Here is a 10,410-nt window from a genome sequence, read left to right as displayed (position 1 = left end):
GGGCCGTGTTTTGTTTTACGATCATGATCTCACCGTGGAAACATTTAAAAAATGCTACTTCAGCACTTACAAGGACATTTAAAACACTCTGCAGGACCCAGAACGCTGATATATCTCTAGCACAAACACATCTGAGTTCACAGAGACGGCCGTCAGCAGGCTCGACGATGACAGCAGGTCACCAGGAATCTTTAATCAGACTCACCTTTTTGGACTTAGAAAAGCCGGGCGCACAATAAAAAGCTGTCTTCACGGAGGCAGCGCTGCGGCTCTTCAAGCCTGCTCTTTGAAAGCCACGGAAATGCCAGCTTGTACCCTTCACTCAGGAGCCGGGGGTAATTCAGCGGAAATTGTCAACCCTTGCTTTGTGTATTTGCATTTCGCAGACATCTGTTACCGCGGCGGAAGGGGGAGTGAATGAGACCAGGGGTGCTGTGTGCAATGTGTGCTGTTTTTAAAGTGGATTTTCCTTTTTGCATTTTAGAGCAGATTATTACCAGCCATAAAAATCCAGCAGAGCACAATCGAAGACGCATCTTCGACGGCGTGCGAAAGCCTCCTCAGCTACAAGCGTGATGACGGATGATTAACCGATCCGGAGAGAAAATAGGGGAGGGTTTGAGATGAGGAGGGAAGTGAGAATAAGGGAGGGAAAACGTTATATTACAGCACCTTATCTCTGAGCTCGGAGGAGAGTGATCGCTGTGATGAAAGAATAACTCAGAGGAAGCAGTGGGTGAGAAATAGATTCTAAAGATGAGGAAAGAAGACGACTGAGGAAAGATAAAGGGAGATTGAATCTATTCTTCAGTGATTTTCTTCACTATATGCCTCCGTTAGCTAGGTCAGCAGTCTCTGTAATAAATGGATGCGTCTGATCATTTTTCATGTTGCTCCCTCCCTCCGAAACATTTGCACTTTTCAACATAGTTGCAGGGAGATTATTAGCCTCCGACTCCAGCTCTGCGATGAGGCGAGCAACTGTGGTGCTGTGGTGTTGTGGTTGGGTGATGGCTGCTGCACTTCCCCCTACATCGTCCTCTGTCTTCACCTGGATCTGTGTTGGTAGTGATGGTGAGGAGGGAAACTGCCTCTGGATCAGTGTCATTAAATCTTCTCCTGTTCAGGCTGGTTATCAGTGTGTGATGCTGGGTCATCGCCTGTCTTTGAGTCTATAAAATATCTCTGTATGACCAAAAGCAGATGTGTTGATTACCTCCGACAAGCAGGTAATGTTGTCACTTGTTGGTTTGTTAGCAGGATTACACAAAAACTGCTGAACACATTTCCATGAAACTTGGATGGAGGATGGGTCTTGGCCCAGAATAGACCTTGTTAACTTTTGGTGCTGATTCAGGTTAAAGGACGGATAATGCAGGAGCTTTTCCTCAACTTCTCTACCATAGCAAGGTAGCACATCTAATATTTCATTGCTATTTCCAGATATTTTATAAACGTATTCAACCTGTCCATTGTCCCGTGGAAGGTGCGTCCTCGCCGAGTCCGAATACACATTACACATGACGAAGTTGGTTTTGGTCCATCACGTTATCACTCTGGGACACAATAGAAGAAAAATATAAAAGTTGTGTTAGGTTCGGATTTTCCTTTTCTGTTCGAGGTCTGCTCTGCCAACGGTGGCGAAGCTGATAGGTTTCATTCTAGTCCATGTGCACTGTTGCCAACTCCTCAGTAAGGAAAGTCGCTATTGGTTGTCCTAAAAGTCACTAGAATGCTGTCATCACCCAATTTGCATAACTGCGATACGAAAGACGATACATGCTTTCACTTTCAGTCTGGAAGTGGGGATTCCAGCACCACGGATAGTGCGTGTAAAAAGATTAGACAAATGTTTAAATGTGTTTGCTGCAAGTGAAAATATACTATATAATAAATGAAGATAGTGACATAGGCCTATTAGCAATAAAAAACAATGAGTTGTGTGAGTGCGGCTGGTGAGCAGACGGCAGTGTTTGATGTAGGAAGAAATGTAAACTTGAAAATCAATTTCGGAACAGCGGTGTTTAATTTCGGAACAGCGGTGTTTCGGAGTGGGGGTGTTTCGGAGTGGTGTTCGGAGTGGGGTGTGTCAGAATGGAGGGCTGTCCCCGAATTTAGCACAGAGTAGGAAGGAAGTTACAAAGCCAAACAACATCCAGATAATTTTCATAATTAAACACTCCAGCACAAAAATAAAAAAAAAAGACAAATCCAAGCACTTCTTCTAATCCATACGCACGTACGGATTAGTTATCGCGGGAATTCCTCTGTCCCGCAACTCCAGCTGTCCGGCAGCGCTGCGCTCAAAACGAAGCCGGTAGGGGTTACCGGACGATGGAGCACGTGGCAAACCGTTCGGGAGCTGCAGCATCCAGTGGAATTCTCCGGTTAATCCACCTTTGTAACGTCTCCACAAAGTCGAGTTTGTCTCTTGCAGCGTTAATGATGTATGTCTCTAACAAGCAGTGGTTTCTTTCAGGTGTAGCTGAAGTAAATATTTTCAGAGGATCAAAGTTTCTTTTGTTCTCTTGAAGACGACAAATCTCACTTTTGAACTGCGTCTAACGAGCTCTGATTGGCTTTTTGGGGGCTTTGCTCAGTGACCTGCTGCTAATCACACAACCAGACACACACGAGAGGAGTTTCGCTGTCATGATGATAAACAGTGACTCAGACGAGGCGAGTTCACAGAGCAAGTCATCGTCTCCGATATTTTGTAAATGGTTTGAAAGTGTTTTTGAAGCCCGAGTTTGCAGATGAGCGTGGGCCGACCAATTAGCGCTGCATACTAATGTAATAATGTGAAGATCACTTCGGTCAGAGCGAGAAAACGTTGACGTAAAGGTGCCGCCCCAAGTTTTTAGGGAGTCCCCTTTACTTCTCCCTGATTCTCTGTAGATGGAGTTTAGTTCCAGTTTGTACTTTTCACATATCAGATTTATTTCACGTGTCACTGATCTCTCTCAGCCGTATCAGAGCTTAGATGAAGTCACTGCCAAGAAAACAGCTGAAAAGCTTCAGTCACTGAACTCTGCTGTTGAGTAAGAACGCGTGGAGATAAAACAAACTTCTCATATGGCAAGCTATATTTATTATTTTGTTATTTTTAGTTTATATATTAGAAGATTTTTTCTCTGAATATACACGCAGTAATCTAACCTGCAGGAGAGGAGAAGTCACAGATGATATAAACAGAAGTTCGGATTCATACTTGATGGGCAGTAAAACAGGCTGAAGACTAAAAAAACTAAACTAAATTGGGCTTAATTTAACGTTTTTTCAGCGTAGTTGTTTAATCAATTATTATAATATTTCGTTTGTGTACGTTTCCGACATCATTTTATTGTTGAAAGTATCACGTTTAAAACAAACATTGTTGATTATATGGATTTTTATTGTCTCCGCCAAGCAGTTTGTTTTCATCCTTTGCTGCTTCGTTGGTTGGTTTGTCAGCAGGATTACACAAAAACTGACTGACAATTTCCACAAAACTTGGATTGAGGATGGATATTGGCCCACAACAGATGGATACAGGATTTGTTCTCACTTTCTTTTAACATTACTGAGGTTGTTTTATGTGATATTTCTTTTAAATTTCTCAAGGAACACTTGGATCTTGATGGAAAAAATCTGGTCTAAGTAGATGGCTGTGATCTATGATGGGCCCTTGCGGAGGAACACACTCTACTTAGTGCCATGCTAGTTTATTTATTGTGTACTGAATCTGAATATAGAAGAGTCAGGAATCACAATAAACACACAAACTAACCCTTTCCCGCTGTTGTTTCTTCACAATAAAAGCATTCCACCGGAAAATCAGTGGGCTGCTTTTATTAGGATATGAATGTTTATGATTGTATTTGTGCTCCATTAACAGCACTTATTGTAAAAAAAAACATGTTTAATCAAGCAGAATCGGACATACTCTACTCTATGAGGTCAACTGATTGGAAAAATAGTACAACCAGAGACGGCCTCAGACACTTCATCAAGATAAACGACTTACCTCGCTGTCGTGATGATGGAACATGGTTGTCAGTCTATGTTATGAAAGAATGCATGATGTTTTAAATATGTCAGCATATTTATTAGTCTCTGATAAAAGACGTTTCCTAATTTTTGGAGCGTGACCTGTACCAGAAAATGAGGTCAACGAGCTAAAGAGTCAGGATGTTTAATCTTCTGCTGCTTTAAGTTCTTGCGCTACACTGCTGAAGCGGACCTTTCAAAGTTGCGTGAGCTTTGTGGAGGAAATGCATCATCGCTTCAATGTCACGCCTCTTAAGCGGTCCCGGCCACGTCAGCGGAGGTGCATGCTGTGACCATTTGAGCATGGCTCCCTTAAACACGCACATTAGCACATAAGTAGCTGCAGATGTAGCCTGAGGAGTGAAAACATGTGACATCACATGAATAAATTATTACACCAGCCAAGTGTTTTAGTGCACACACTGTAGATATAAAACCACATTCAACAACAAAAGCTCCTTTTTTTTTTTTTTGCTGGAACATTAACTGAAATATGGTGCGATGTGAAGGCAGAGACAATAAAAAAAGCAGGCAAATGGAAGCGGTGAGAGCATTTTTCTGGTTAGAAGCACTCAGACTTAACAGAGGAAAGAAACATCCAGTGCGAACTGTCGCCTTTGACCTGCGATTGCTGACTTTTTTTTTCCAGAAAGGGTCCAAAGGGCAGCTGGCAAATGACAGGAGTGTGGGAGAGGGAGAGAGGTGAGCTCCGTAGGAAGTGTGGCGAATGTGAGTGTGAAGATCTAATACCACGGCTGTTGCATAGCGCATTCGTTCACCTGCACTCTGCTAAACTCCGTCACCTCTGCGTGAAGAGGCAAATCAGACATTTCAGCTCCTTGCATCGCTCACTTTCAGCTGAAACGCTCCATCCATTAGCTCGACCACACAGTGCACATACAGAGGTGTATCGATGCGTATACGCCGCTACGAAGACTATGCCCACCTCTGTGCAGGGGGAGTTACTGTATATGTGCCTAAAAATAGAGACAGATACGTATCAGAGGATGTGCAGTCACAGCGGGAGTGAAGAAGAAGACATCTCTGTTCATTCCAACCAAATTACAGCAATCAGTAGATACATATCAAACACTTCGTGATTTTATCTGCCGCACTGTCGACGCACGGCTCCAGACTGGAACAGATCCGGTCACTTCTCACACTCAAATCGGACTCATCATCTGAGATACAGTCGCATCCACTGTGGGAAAACTCGGGGAGTAAATCTCTGAATGTGTTTACTTCCTATCCTGCAAGCTTCATAGTTAGTTGACGGGTAAAAGTCTAGAACATTTTTAAGGGAGTCTGTCGACTTTCTCCACTTTTCTTTCTTCTCCAAAGTAACCAATATAAGTTATTGTTTACTGTATAATATAATTTCATGTTAACCCTCCCCAGAGGAAAATTTTACAGTTTCAGTCTCGTTGTAGTCTTTTTTGGTCTCAAACATTTCTCATTTGTTTCTCCTAAAATTCCTTAGGAACAATAGGTGAGACTTGAGACTTTACCGCTTAAACCTTGCTCTCTTCCAGCACTGGGGAGACATTCTGAAACTTCATTGAGAGCTTGAGGAGATCTCCTTTGAAACTTACAGGGAGCCCAAGTTGAGATTTTCTGCACCTGTTTCTCAGGAGAAACAATTGAGAAACAGGAGAAATCAGCCACAGCCTCACTTTGGTCTCACATAGATCTCATAGTTGTCTAGGAGAAATGAATGAGACACTACTGAGATCTCTTTTTCAATTTTCGTTTCCTCTGGGTCAATATATATTCTTTCATACATTTGGGTGTAAGTGTTGAAATCAGTTGAAACTGCGTTCAAACAGCTGCTGAGAGGTACGAAACACGCAAGCAGACAGGATGCACGAGAAGGCTTTTTACATGATGCCACCACAAAAACATCCAAACGTAATCATCTTCATGCCAGATTTACAAGACGGCACCAAATAGTTTAAATTTACTGCAGCTGTTTCACAAAGTTTCTTAAGTTTCTCATGCAACAACTGTTGAAGTCTCATGCGTGAGGAGGTCTGGGATATCGACGTTACTAGTGACGTGGTTCCTCTGAAAAAATACAAATAGCATTGGACATTTTATTTTTAAAAAATTCAAATTCTGTTCGGTTGTAATGTACGACTGACCCTCCACAGATCGGAGATTTGACAGTTGGCTCACACAATCTAATACCACCCGGAGAAATTGATGCATTCATGTGTTCATCACTTACAGTAAATGCTGCAACTCGTTATGGTGGAGCTCATTTTAATTACTTTAGACACTGCTGGGTAGCTTTTGAACTGACCTCAGGGAAACAATAAAGTTTGGTCTTAACCTGTAAATAACACACCCGCATTTATTCGTGGATTATATTTCAGATCATGAACGTGAATCTGCACTAATTCTCTATGCTGGTGAGCAGTAACATATTACAGGGCATCATATACTCTATCAAATAATAGTAACTAAAGCTGTCAGATTAATGTCTGCTGTCCACATGTGTGAGTGTGTTTCAGGTGAGTGTGCCCGTGCATCCTCAGGTGTGTATACACCGCGGCAGCACTGTGGCTCCTGCTGCGCATGTGCGGGCTTTGAATGGAAACAGCCGGGGTTGACAGTGAAAGACAGCAGCACAAAGGCTTCCCACAGCGGAGCAGAATGATTAGCACCCACGTTAAGGTCCCGTAAGGGGAGAAGCTCACAATGTAGGAGTCCTCCAGAGGCGGGTGTGGGCAGTGCTCTTAACGGTGCCTTATTAAAAATCGCGCCCGTCTTCCCGGCGAGTGAATCATTTGTCTACTGGTGTCAGAAAGCGCAGGGGAGGAAAAAAAAAGGGCGTTTGTCAGCTTCTGCTTCCTGAAGACAAAAGACGCGGCGCAATAAAGATGATCTACTTTATACATAATTCATACATCAATTAAGATAAACAGACGGAAAAGTCGATTTGAATTCTCTGAGGAGACGGTCTGACAAGCGTCCCCGAAATCTCCCATGAAGAGGTTTTATAAGGCTGTTTTCCAGTACATAAATTCACACATATAGGCCAACTGGCGCGAGTGTGAAGGGTGCTCTCTGCTCTGATCTAAATTTCAAATCTGGGAAGAATCATGCCAGAACTCTCCTCATAAGCTTGGCTGCGATGATCAAGTGTGTTGTTCTTCGTTAAAGTTGTGAAGTGGATAACCCTCGCACCCTCCGCCCACAGCACCTCCACCAGATACTCTTAACAAAAGGTATTTTTCAAAAAATATTGCACAAACAGATTGTTTTTAACAACAATGATCGTACACAGCCTGAAAACACACACACACACACACACACACACCATGTAAGAAACAATCGCTGACATTAGATGATTTTCGTACATTTGTGTTGTTTATTCGTCACGTCGCCGATGTGTAAAGGTCTTTATTTTTAAGACGATTCTACACTAATGAAAACCGATTTTGAATATTATTCTCCAGTTCTGCCCACAGATCCTCCTAAATCCTGCACACTGAACCTTTAAAATAAGTGGATGGTTCGGTTACATCAACAGGTTTCATCCAATTGCATCCATTCGTAATGCAGGCGTTTATTTTTCATGCTGGTGCGTTTGCTTGAGGTAAGAAAAGCAGATTCTTTAGTCTCCTTCTCAACTCGTCAAAATAATGACGCTCTGGGACTGTAGGACGGGTCGGCTGCCTTCCCAAAGCCAAAGCGGCTGGTTTGATATTTAAAGGGATATTCCGGCGTAAATTTAATCCATGGTCTAACACACCATGACACCGAGTAAGACCCCCCCTCGAGAGATCAAGTTTGCCGACCGCTAGCTTATGTAGTTTTAGCAACCTCAGAAAAGACCGCACGATAACAATACACTGCAGTCTATGCCTCCACCAAGAAACTGCCATCAAAAAGCTACTCATAGCCACAAATAATGCTCAGAACAGCACCAGACTTGAGCAACAGTACAAACAGGGTCCCAGCACATAGTTCGAGGCATCAAACATCTGCTAGCTTTGACGGATTTCTATTGGAAAGACGACACAACTCACCACTCTCCTGCAGCAGCTGCTCAGTGTGGGGAAGCCCCGACGAGTCGATTACCAAGTGCAGTAGAGTTCCGCAGCTCAAGGATGAAAATGTATGATTATTACTCCATGGAAATGCAGTCAAAGTTCATATGTGTCTTGCCTAACAGTTTATAACAGTTATTATCGAGAGTGGACAGGTAAAAGAACGGAATTGAGCATTTCTAACTGCGCTCGGTAATCGACTCGTCAGGGCTTCCCCACACCAGGCAAGCTGCTGCAGGAGAGTGGTGAGTTGTAAAGCTATCTGCAAAGCTAGCAGATGTTTGATGCCTCGAACTATGTGCTGGGACCCTATTAGTACTGTAGCTGAAGTTTAGTGCTGTTTTGAGCATTATTTGTGGCTTTTTGATGCCGGTTTCTTGTTGGAGGCATAGACTGCAGTGTATTGTTGTCGTGTGGTCTTTTCTGAGGTTGCTAAAACTACGTAAGCTAGCGGTCGGCAAACTTGACCTCTCGAGGGGGGGTCTTACTCTGTGTCACGGTGTGTTAGACCATGGATTAAATTTACGCCGGAATATCAATTTAAGAATTTGACATTGGAGTAGGCTTGATAGAATTTAAGAGAACTGTTGGGTCTTGGAGGAGGTATGCGCTCTACTGAGTGCCATTCTAGTTTAAAAATGTCTCAAACAAGCAAAAAAAAAATTGTTTGGAGATGCAATACTTCATCGTTGAAGCAGCGATTTAATAACGCTACCGCATTTCTAGCTCTGGTGTAGCTCGCAGTAAGGCTCAAAAAACAAAATCATTCAGCCACAAACCGAGCCGCTGCTGGAGAACGGAGATATAATTAAAAAATAAAGACGGCGAAGCCGATCTTTAATAACATTTTAATTTTGACTCGTCAAAATAATAATCCCCAGGGCCAAGAATGAGCTGTAATCATCATCACAATTAAACTGTTTGTGCCCTCACAGTCAAAACGACCCACTTAAGAGCGTCTCACTTTTCTCTTTTCACATGAAAACGACTTCTCCGCACATCATCAGAGATCTTTGCTTCAGTTTCATACATTTCATTAAGCACTTTATCTGTTGTAGCATCCTATTAAATCCATACCGCACCACCTACCTTTCATCCTCTTATTTTAGGTCCAATTTTCAGTCATTTTTCACAGCTGACTCCCCCATGTTTCACCTCTCTTTTCCCTTCGCCCGCCTCTTCCTCCGAATAGTTCACCTCCTCCTCTCAATCTAATGGAGCCGGAGCTAGAGCTAATGTTTTTCAGGTTTTTTTTACTTTGTGATTTATTATAATTTTTTTTTTGCAGGGAAGCTTCACAGGGAAAAAAAGACTTCAGTCGCCGGTGTACAGAAGGTGTCTGTGAGGCGCGTGGAATAATTATAACCCGCAAACGACTTCAGTTAGCTCACGCAAACGGGTCTTAAAAAGTCAATCAAACAGGGATTTTTTTTTTTCTCTTTATCTGCAGTTCAGAGCAGAAATGATTGTGTTTGTTGGCAAGTGTGTGTTTGTGGCATTTTCCCTCTCTTTCATGATAGATCCCACTGTGGTTAATAACACTGGCGACCGCTTTCATTTCCGATGTTGACTAACCTTAATGGATGACTTTTATGTGCTCTGTACAGTAATCTGAAATTAATGGATATCATCATTTAAATGTTTTTCAGCCCTTTCAGTTTGCCAGTGTGTCTCTTTCGGTGGGGGTCATGTCTGTGTGTGTGTGTGTGTGTGTGTGTGTGTGTGTTGCGAGCAGATGGAGGACGATTGTCTCGTCACATGATGCTGATCCCGTCTGTCCGTTTACCCCCCTGTTGTTCCTGAGGCTTCTTTATATTCTGCACCAGTAGACCCTGGAGCAGAGGCAGCTTTTAGATTCTGCAGCCTCACGTGTCAAATAAAAATGACATGCGTGTTAAGATTAAAATGCCGTGATCATCTGCTAAAAATACTATAAAATACGCAATCAAACATCCATGCGCGGACAGAGCTTAACCAAACCGAGCGTTTATAAGATGACGCTGTCATCAGATCTTTTTGAAGACAGATGTTCATTACACATTTGTCTCAAGATTCAGCTATTCCGTCAAATAAAGCCCAAAAAGTAGCTTCAAAAATACATTTAAAAACACAAACAAAAAAATCCTCTCACATCCTGCATCTGTTTGGCGTTAACTTCATCGGTTGTGCATTAAAGTAACGCCACGTGTACACAAGTTACAAATTGCACGAGTGGTAGGAAGAGTGTAGCGCCAGTTTGAGGGTGTAAACGGGTCGAGAGCAAGAACATTATATTACATCTGGACACAGTGTCGCAGGTCGAGCCCCATTCATTGCTTTGAAAAAG

The sequence above is a fragment of the Sparus aurata genome, chromosome 12 (genome assembly GCF_900880675.1).
Source record: "Sparus aurata chromosome 12, fSpaAur1.1, whole genome shotgun sequence".
Lineage (NCBI taxonomy): Eukaryota > Metazoa > Chordata > Actinopteri > Spariformes > Sparidae > Sparus > Sparus aurata.
This window is presented reverse-complemented; position numbering follows the sequence as displayed.